This window comes from Canis lupus, chromosome 12 (genome assembly GCF_003254725.2).
Source record: "Canis lupus dingo isolate Sandy chromosome 12, ASM325472v2, whole genome shotgun sequence".
NCBI lineage: Eukaryota > Metazoa > Chordata > Mammalia > Carnivora > Canidae > Canis > Canis lupus.
Window position 1 is genome coordinate 63757763 of NC_064254.1, and position 9900 is coordinate 63767662.

Below are 9900 nucleotides of genomic sequence, written 5' to 3' on the forward strand. Positions count from 1 at the left end.
TCCTGGGTGTAGGGCAGCTGCAGGAAACTCACAGATAATCCTCCCGTCACTTCCTTTTCCAAACTTCAAGTCCTCAGAACCCCTCAGTCCATTTGCTCAAAGCGCTGCTGACAGCTGCTCCTTAAATGAGAAGTGATTTTAATCTCAATACAGCCTTAATTATGTAATTTAGGCATTTAGGCAGGAAAAAAAATACACAGCAAGATTCCAAAAAGTTATTTTTAAACTGATTTATGCAAATACTCTCCATGACCAGTTTCACAAAATACTGTAAACTAACCAGCCCTCTCTCCGAGTTTGCTCTTCCTTCCAGGTCTGACAAGCAATGGACCAGAGTCGGCCACGTGTACATCTCCCTTTCTCCGAATTTAAGGGGGAAGCTTTTATTTAGTATAAATGTGAACATAGTCACCTTGTGGGTTTTTTTTTTCCTGCCCCCACTAAGAAAGAGGACGCGACACATAAGGGCCGGTAGGTAATTGTGATCAGGAATTCTTCAGCATATTAACTAAAGATGGTTGTTTTCGTGGAATTGTGGCAAACCGTCCCATCTTGAGGTATGGGAAGAACTCCCCTGTGGTTGAGAGCAACCAGCAGTTGTCCGTCGCAGGTGAGGAGCAGAGCTAAGGAACTGCCATGAAACCATGGCAGAGGGGACTTGGGTTTCAATCACAGAGACAAACCCTTGCCATTAGAGCTGGCATCACAAAGGTGCCTTTCCATGGGAAGCAGGGAGTAGAACCTTCTTAGGGAGGACCTAGAGGGACGTCAGCTCATTTGAAAGTGCAGGGTGTGCAAGGTGCTCCGGCAAGCCCTTCCTGGGTCTATTATTCAGAGATTTCTACTGAGCTTAGAAATGATTCCACAACTGGGGACAAGATGGGTACAAGGTTTTGGGAGAGGACTTGAGTTGCCTTCATGTTCTCGAGGCCTCCCGGAAGGCAGATCCGGAGAGCTTGTCTAATTCGGAGGACAAGTCCGTGATACCGTGAAAGGAAGTGTGCTGTCTATCCTGTAAAATACTTGAAAATACATTCCACGGTTGAGTTCTTGTCCCTTGTCAGGGAAAGGAGAGGGAAACGAGACATGGAACCTCCCTCAACAGGCACCTGGTACTCTGCAAAGCAACCTCCAGGCCAGCAGCCTTGCAGTGCAGTCTGGGAAGACCAACCCTTCCCCACTCCCCCCAGCAACACACCTCGGCTTCCCTGGGGTATTATTTTTCACCCAGGCAGGCAAAGGAGGTGGGGCCACCCTCCTTTCCATCCAGGTAACCCTTTCTTCCCCCCAGGTTAGTATAAGTAACCTGCTAGGGACTTACTGTGAGACCAACCGGCTAAGAATCATTAACAGGATGGCTTAACTCCTCCTTCCGTGGCTCCCTAAGGTGGAATTTTAAAACACCCCCAAAACTGAGATTAGGAGCACCCACTCTGGTGAACCAAAGTGGGGCCAGAGACGCTGAGCTCCAGCCCCAGAGTCAGCCCCTGGTTAACTGTGTGCTCTCAACAGAGTCCTGGCTTTTCTGGGCCTCAGTTTCCTGACCCACAAAAGGAAGGAGTAAGGTCCCAGGTCATCTTTCCCCTCTTTTGGAAATTCTATATCTCTCTGTATGGTAAGATTCCATCGTTTTCTTCTATTTCCTTTCGGTTTGTTTTCCTTGGAACTCTGATTGTTGCTATAGGCAGATATTTGTAATTTAGAGAGCAGATGTCAGAGAAAATGGAAATGAGGGGCAGGCTTGTATGGAAACCACTGTTGTGGCTTCTTCTGGCAAAAAGACTGGGCTCGCAAAGGTCCTGCTAATTTGTGAGAACCATGAACTTTCCCCAGGAATTAATATGCTCATCTGAAAGGAATCAAGATTCTTTTAATGGAAATAATGGGTTGTGCTTACAGCAAACCTCTGCTAGAGTGAAGTACCATGAATTCTAGGATGTTGAGTTGAACGGGGTTTTGTGTCTTCGTTTTCGTCTTCTCTTTCTTTTCTTTTTTCTTTTCTTTTTTTTCTTTTCTTTCTTTCTTTTTTTCTTTTTTAAACCAAAGGCAGATGCCTAAGAAGACTGGGAAAGATGCATGTTTGCTGCCACGAGGAGGAGAGGCGGACATACACACCAGTAGCTTGAAAAGAGGATACGAGAGCCCCATAAAGTGAGCCCAGGAAGACGTTGAAAAGGAAACCTTCTGGTTAGCAGAGCCATCGAGGCCTCGAGACTGTTGTAACGGTTCGGGGTTTAAAAAAGGGAATGAAGAAAAAAAAAATGAAGCAGAGAGAAGGAGGAGGAGAGAGGGAAAGGTTAAACCCAAGACAGAAACCGTGAGTCGATAGATGTGAAAGGGGCTGAAAATAAGTGAAAAGTGAAAAATTGCCTTATGAATAAACCGTTAAAAAGGACTGAGTGAAAAAGCACTTGGGCTTCCAGTTATTACTGAATCACGAGCTCGTGGAAGGCAGGCCGTGGCCGCCCTGAGCGGCGGGAGCAGCAGTTGGTGCAGGGCAGCTCCTGTGGGCGCCCCCGCTTTCTACTTGAGTGGCAGTTTCGTTGTGATTACCCTCCCTCGCGGGGTCTGTGGGCCGCTTACCGCCCTGAACACAGAAAACGCGACTTGGTCACCCCTCCAACCTGCTGGTGCTCCGGGGAGGGCTGCATCCTCCACAGGACCTCTAGGACACAGGCCAGCCCAGGAGGGGGGGTGGGGGGGCCGCCCTCGGAGGGCAGGTCTCCCCCAGACCTGGGGCCTCCACCTGCCTCTCTGCCCTTTTCTGCAAAATCAGAATGTGACTTGGGTTTTGGCACCCCTGTCATTCCTGGTGGCACATTCCCACAGGGACACCCAGGGTGGCCCCCCCAAGTCAGCATCTTGGGTGTCAGAAGCCCACAGAACACCCTTCTCCGCCAGGTTTCCGGGCTCCCCGGCTGCCAACAGCTGGCTGTGCAGCTCGTGGCAGCCCTGCCTCCTCCCCCTGCATCCTTGGGGGTCACACTGGGGGCCTGAGGAAGGGAACCTGTCCTCCCAGTGCCAGCCTGGCCTCCGAGGCTCAGGGCAGAGGGCCCAAGAGGCCCAGTGGTGGGGCAGCCGCCAGAAGGCAGATCAAGCAGCGTGAGGAGTGGCTGGTCCAGTTGGTGAAGCCTGCTTGTCACCCCGAGTGTGGAACACACTTGTGTATCGGAGCCTCCTGCCTCCAGCCAGCTTTTGATCATCTGCTCCAACGGAAAGGGGGAGGGGAACGGAGGGCGGTCACAGATTCCAAGATAATTTGCGTGGACATGCTGCACGTGGTGGGGTGGGGGTGCACCTGCCCTACCTGAGCACATGCCCCAGCTCTGGTGGACTCCAGGGAGGCAGGTGGCCTGCCAGTGTTCTGGGGACCGAGGGAAGCCAGCCCAGGGGAGCATTTGACCCAAGTGACCCGGGGAGCAGCTAGCCCATGCACACAGCTGGCCGCACAATCAAAGAACGAGGTCCAGTTTTAATGAATCTGTTTTCTTCTTAATAACCAGGGTAAGACAGCAGTTCTGCACATCTGGCCGATGGGGCCGAGGTTTTCCTCAAAGGCCCACGCAGATCTTGGTTCGCTCTTGCTGTTGCTACATCAGGTAACTGGCCTCATGCTGGCAGAGCTTGAAGCTTGTAGCCTCGTTGAGTTCTTTCACGAAGGAGGTAGGTAGGGTTGTTGGCCTTTGAGTACCTCCATCCTGGAAAATGGGCACATCGAAGCATGGAAGGGCAGGAGAGATGCCCAGGCCACCTGACGAGGTCCTGCTGGGCCTGGAAACCAAATCCCAGCTCCTGACGCTGCTTCCTACATTAGTAGATTGGTCAGGGCCCCTACCAGTGGGCGGGGCAGGGCCCACAAGATGGCCCGACAGCAGAGCTTTTGGGGTAAATTACGGTCTTCTGCTTAGTTCAGAGCTTGACTTTTAATGAGTTCTGCAGACATTTTAGGCAAGAAAGAAGGAGATGGAAGGTTTGAGAACACTGCCTATGACGGCCCACTGTTACTCTGCATCCATCCCACTTCGAGCTCCACACGACCATTGAGTCTCCGCAGCCCAGCTACTTCCAGATGCCCCCTCACTGAATGCTTCTCATCTCCCTGGGGGGGGGGGGCCTTTCCCCCTGCCAAGTGCCAGACTGAGTTGGCATTTCCTTGCTTGTGTGTTACCAGAAGGGTGGGCACCAGGCTTTAGCCCTTCTGCCTCGGGGTCTGGTCGCCAGTGTTCCAAGGAGGACACTGAGGCACAGGGTAAAACACACTCTATCAGAGCATGCCTCTGAGAGACCCGGCAACTGCAGCTGGGCACCCTAATCCTCCAATAGAAGGCATCGGACAGTTTACAAAAACCTCAGGGGCTGTTTGGGAGAAAGTAGCTTTAAGCTCATGCCATGCCCAAACATGGAGAATGTGTTTTCTACAAGAGAGGAAACGTACAAATGAGCATATTTTCGCCTTCAGGTGCCCATTAAAAGCAAACAAAAAACAAAAACAAAACAAAAAAACAACCCAACTTTGTTGCTACTGAGTTTATGGAGCTATGTTCTGTGTGTTTTACACATCGCCCAACACTTGACGGGATGAGCACTGGGTGTTATACTGTATGTTGGCAAATCGAACTCCAATAAAAAAAATATATATACCAAAATAAATAAATAAATAAACATCGCCCAAGCCTAGTTAACCAACCTCCCCAAAGGCAGAGAGGAAAGTTGGGAGAGAGCAGCCTGTTCCACCTTTTTGTTCCCAGGCAATGTCCTCCCAAGAGGCCCAACTCCTCTAGGAACTCTCTGGAGAGCTGCAGTACGCCCACCTGCTGTACAGCTTGTGCACCCAGCAGAAACCCTGCAAGATTTATCGTCACATCGCTTCAAATTGGTAGTTCTTGTCTTCTCTTACTTTGACCTGCACGTGGAGTCCAGGCTGAAAATTGCATTATCTGAAGCAAACCGTTCAGCCTGTCTTAGATGGGTTGCAGCTGTTGCACCACACACACCCCCACCCCCGTCCAGCTTCAGTGTTAGGGCATAATATATCATGGTTCATCTAGAGCCTGAGGAATTATATACTCTTAAGAGGATTGCCTGAAAAATAAAAAATTAAAAAAAAAAAAAAGAACGAAGAGGAAGGAAGGAAGGAATCTTTTAAAACTAGCTGTATCACTGACTAACGAGAGATGCATCTCTCAAATTCAGGTCCCAACCTTGTTCACATCAGAGAGATGAGAGTCTGAGAAGGGTAGAGGGGAGATGGGCGTTTGTGGGGAGAAACCCGCAGCCCCAGCCCTCTGGGGGTCCTGCGGACGGCTACTGGGCGTGTGGTGTGGGCTGCTCCAAAAGAGAGGCATCTATTTCTAAAAATCAGAAAGAAGAAGCAACAGTAGGGTAAAGTCTAGGCTGAAGGTACATAGACTTCCTTCCGTACTTGGGTTTTTCTCCCTTCTAAGGGGTGTTTGAAAGTTTTTCCTGTGCTTCTAACTGAGTAGAAACCACATCACGTCTTTTGTCATCTTCCTTGCTCACCACTGGAGACCCTGGTGGTTAAAGAGGGAAAGTCCCTTTCGATGGTGCATGTGGGGGTAGAAGGTGTTGGGGGCCAGGCAGGAGGGTGGTGGGGAGAGGGGAGCAGAGGAGAGATCGTTAAGGTTTCCTCTCTGGCCTCCACAGGGTACCCACCCCGGCCAGGCTCTCCAACCCTTAGAGCAGCAAAGCATATCTTTCATGCCCCTGATCATCTTGGGGTGATGGAGGAAGAGATCGTTAGACACAGGAAAGAGTATTCACTTCAAGAACTTTGTGGTTTTGGGAAGCCCGAAGAGTGGCCACAGTGACCTCTGCGTAGCCTGAGTGTGTACCTGTCTCCTCAGGACTTGTCCTGATGGACGGGAAGGAGAGGGGGAGAGGTTAGGGCTCAGCTCTGTATTTGGTTTGAGCTGTTTTAGGGAAGTCTCTGTGGTGACATTTCTTTCCTTTTCCTTTTTAATTGTGGTAAGAAAAAAAATAACATAAAATTTGTCAGATTAACCATTTTTAAGCGTACGGTTGGGTAGCAGTGACTATACATGCCCATTGTTGTGCCGCCAATCCCTGGAACTTCCTCATCTTGCAAAGGTGAAACTGTGCCCTCTGAACGACTCCCCCTTTTCCTGCTCCCCCTCAGGGAGTGGTGACATTTCTTGATCGTGCTACTAAATCATGAATGCTCTTCTTGGGTCAGTCTGCAAAAACCTGACTTCCGTACCCAAACCTGTCTGGAGGTCGCACGCGAGCCATCCTGTCCGGGGAGCAGTGCGGATTCAGTCTGCCACCAATATTCATCCCTCGCTAGGGTGGATCACATTCACAAATGCATGTCCTCAGCGCTCGGGGCCGGGCCTTCCACAGTTTATGGAGTTGTTATTTGCACCACAAACCAGTCAGGAATGAAAATAACAATCAACTCCTCAAATGTTTACAAGCCTCCTGGGCTATTGCACATGTAATTTAGAGCCGCCATCTTGTCTCCTTCTGTCTCTCTCAGTGGAATGGAATGTCCTCTCCAGCCATGTGGTGGCTGTAGGAACACGAGGAGGAGAAGGCCCCTCGCCTCCAGTGTCCTACTGGAACTTGGAACCTGCAGTCATCTTTGGCAGCAGGTTGTTTGGGTTCTCATGGCTCTGAGACGCTTGCTCATGTGAGTTTACTTCCAGACAAATCCTCCCTGCGAGTTGTCCTTGGAAATGGAGCGGGAGGCCTGTAAGAACTCTCACCCAATCAGCACAATCAATTTGTCATTCCCTGAAAATAGAGTCGTCCCTCCAGTCTGGCCAGTTCCTGCCCCCAGTGCTTGGTGGTGGGGATGAGGAAGGCCGGCCTTTGAGCAAGGAGGCCACATTCCAGGGGGAGTGGTTCCCGAGCCCCGCCTGTTGTGCCTCCCGCCCCGCAGCCACCCTTGAAGTGTTGTTGTTACACAAGAGCCATGAACTCTGGAATGTCTCTGGTCATTTACAGCGTGACTGTGTCACTCCATAAATGACACTGTCAAGCTCCAAGGCCCAGAATGAGGTTGGTTTGTTTTTCAATAGACCCATTTTCTCCCGCCCAGAACAAAGCTTCCAGGCTTTTACGATGCACGTCTTACGCTGAGATTCTTGAGCTCACAGACATTCGGGGGAAGAAAATACAGGGAAGGATTACAAATCATACTCCCGTAGTCAGACGCTTTAAAACACACTGAGCAATTTGACCATGCTATTTGCTGATAAGAAGCTTTCTAGAAATTAGCTGGTCAGTTCTTAGAGTAACATTTTGTCTCCTCTCACTCTTACCTTGACTTTTTCCTTCTTTGGTTCATTTCCTTCATGAGATAAATGAAGAAAGCAACAGATTAAGGTTCCAAAGAACATATGATTCATGAGTCATGTCTATCTTTTTTCTACAGTGTTCATTTTAAATGGCATTGTTCCAGCAGAAGAAACAGAAAGCAAAAATGTAGCCTAAATACTGACTTTGGTGCTTCTTGTCAGACAATCATAATGATGAAAATGATGTCTTGTCTTCGGTCTATACTGTCTGGGTTATGATGCCCTGCTGGGGTCATTTTCTCATTTTACCCTCACAAATACCCTTTGAGGCTGGATCTGCCGTCTGCGTCTCACATACAAGAAAGCAGAGGCCCAGAGAGATCAAATAAACTAGATGACACAGGAAAACACTTTCGCTCAGTGCACAGTCTTCCAAAACAGCTTCTATTGGTAAGTAACTCGCTTAATGCCACCCAACTGATAACTATGACCCGAACCTTCTTCAACCACGGCGGATCACTTCCCTCTGCACCTCAGCATGAGCAGCCGTAGTCCACAAGACACAGTTTTCAAGATGTTCTGGAAATTCCACTTTATCATGTTCTGGCTACAGAATTAGGGGGCTGGTTGAGGACTCCGTAGATGTAATTCAGCCTCCTGTACTACCGACCCATTTCCTTCCAAGAAAAAAATGCTTAGAAAATCTTCCCTGCTGTTCCTCTTATTTTTAAATCCATTCATCAGCTAGGTGATCCAACATACCAATCCTGAGTTTTGTGGGGTTGGTTTTTTTTTTTTTTTTCGGTCTCAAATTGTGGGATTTTCATCCTAACAATAAAAGATAAATCCAGCATTCTTACTCACACATTCACTCATTTATTTATTCTTAGGACATTTGTGGCCTGCCTTCTATAGCTCACATATTGGGCCAAGCTAAAGGTGAGGTTCAGGTCATGAATACGTCCGAGACTCTATCTTAAAGAGTTACTTGCTTCCAGAGAGAGAGAGAGAGAGAGAGAGAGAGAGAGAGAGATACGATTTGATTGTTGTTACTGACCTGTTTTAAATAAATTACTTCTATTATTATCTGCTAGGAGGGATCAAATTGAAACAATAATTTCATAGAAACAATAATTCCTAGTTTTTATTTATTTTTTTTTAGCATTTAATTTTATAGATATCTTGGGCATCTTCTGCGTTTAATTCACCTTTGGCTCAAAAAGGTTTCCAAGTAAGCAGAGTGTACAATTTTGGCTAAATTTGGGTTTGGATGTCCAATAGAAAATCCCATGTTCCACTGTCATATTTGTACTAGCCCCCATGGGGCAATGATAAAACAGAGTATCAACAAAGCTCATTGCTAAGTCTGGCTATGCCTTCAGGAAAAGGAAAAAATTTAAGTATTTGTTATAAATCAGTACTAATTTAGGAGTCAGTGGTCAGATCCTTGAAATAGGACTAAAGTATCATTTCCATCCAGATCTTCAGAAATGTGAGTTTCTCAATAAGATCATAAAGAAAAAGAGCTCTGGGAACCCTGGGTGGCGCAGCAGTTTAGCGCCTGCCTTTGGCCCAGGGCACGATCCTGGAGACCCGGGATCGAATCCCACGTCCGGCTTCCGGTGCATGGAGCCTGTTTCTCCCTCTGCCTACGTCTCTGCCTCTCTCTCTCTCTCTGTGTGACTATCATAAATAAATAAATAAATAAAAATTAAAAAAAAGAGCTCTAAGTCACTGTTTTTTGTTTTTGTTGTTGTTGTTTTTTAAACATTATATAAAACACCATACTGGGGCACCTGGGTGGCTCAGTTGGTTAAAGTGGCCAACTCTTGATTTTGGCTCCAGTCATGATCTCATCATGGTGGTGAGATGGACCCTGCATCAGGCTCCGCAGTGAGTCGGAGCCTGCTTTAGATTCTCTCCCTCGCCCTTTGCCCCTCCCCTGCTTGTGTGCTCGTTTTCTCTCTCTTTCTCTGTGTCTCTCTCTCAATCTCTCTCTATAAAATAAATAAGTAAATCTTAAAAACAACAACAGCAACAATGAAACATCCTATGCTGAGATAACCTGGGTTTTATCTTCAACCCCCCAAGCACCTTATAAGGATTCATAAAATCATATCAGAACATTATTTTATTTCAGAAGAATTTACTCCCATAAACCATAACAACAATGAGTGGGGAGAGGAGGGTGGCTGGTGTCATGAAATGGAAAGAGCACTCTGCCAGGGGCGGGTAGATGGGGGACAGGTCATCAAGGGACTTGGGCTGGTTCCTGGTTTGGCCAGCTGGGTGACTTCAGCAAGAGGTGTAACCTCTCTAGGTCTGTTTTCGTGTTTGTAAAGTGCAGTAGTTAAGCCAGATGCCCTCTAAGTCCATTTCTACAAATCAATGAATACAAAAGCACGTTGCTTATTTTAATAAAGCTGTATTAACATTAAAGGTCTTGTTGAAACCTCAGAGGGTGGTGCTCCCTTCTAGCCACTCTGCTTAGAGTCAAGGTGGCCAAGGAAAACAGGGTGGTGTTGCCCTGTAGCTCTTAGCCCAGAGCTTTGGAAGTATTTATTGATGACTCGGCACGTGGCTTTCTGCCCTGTGGGTCAGGGCTCCAGGTGCCCAGGTG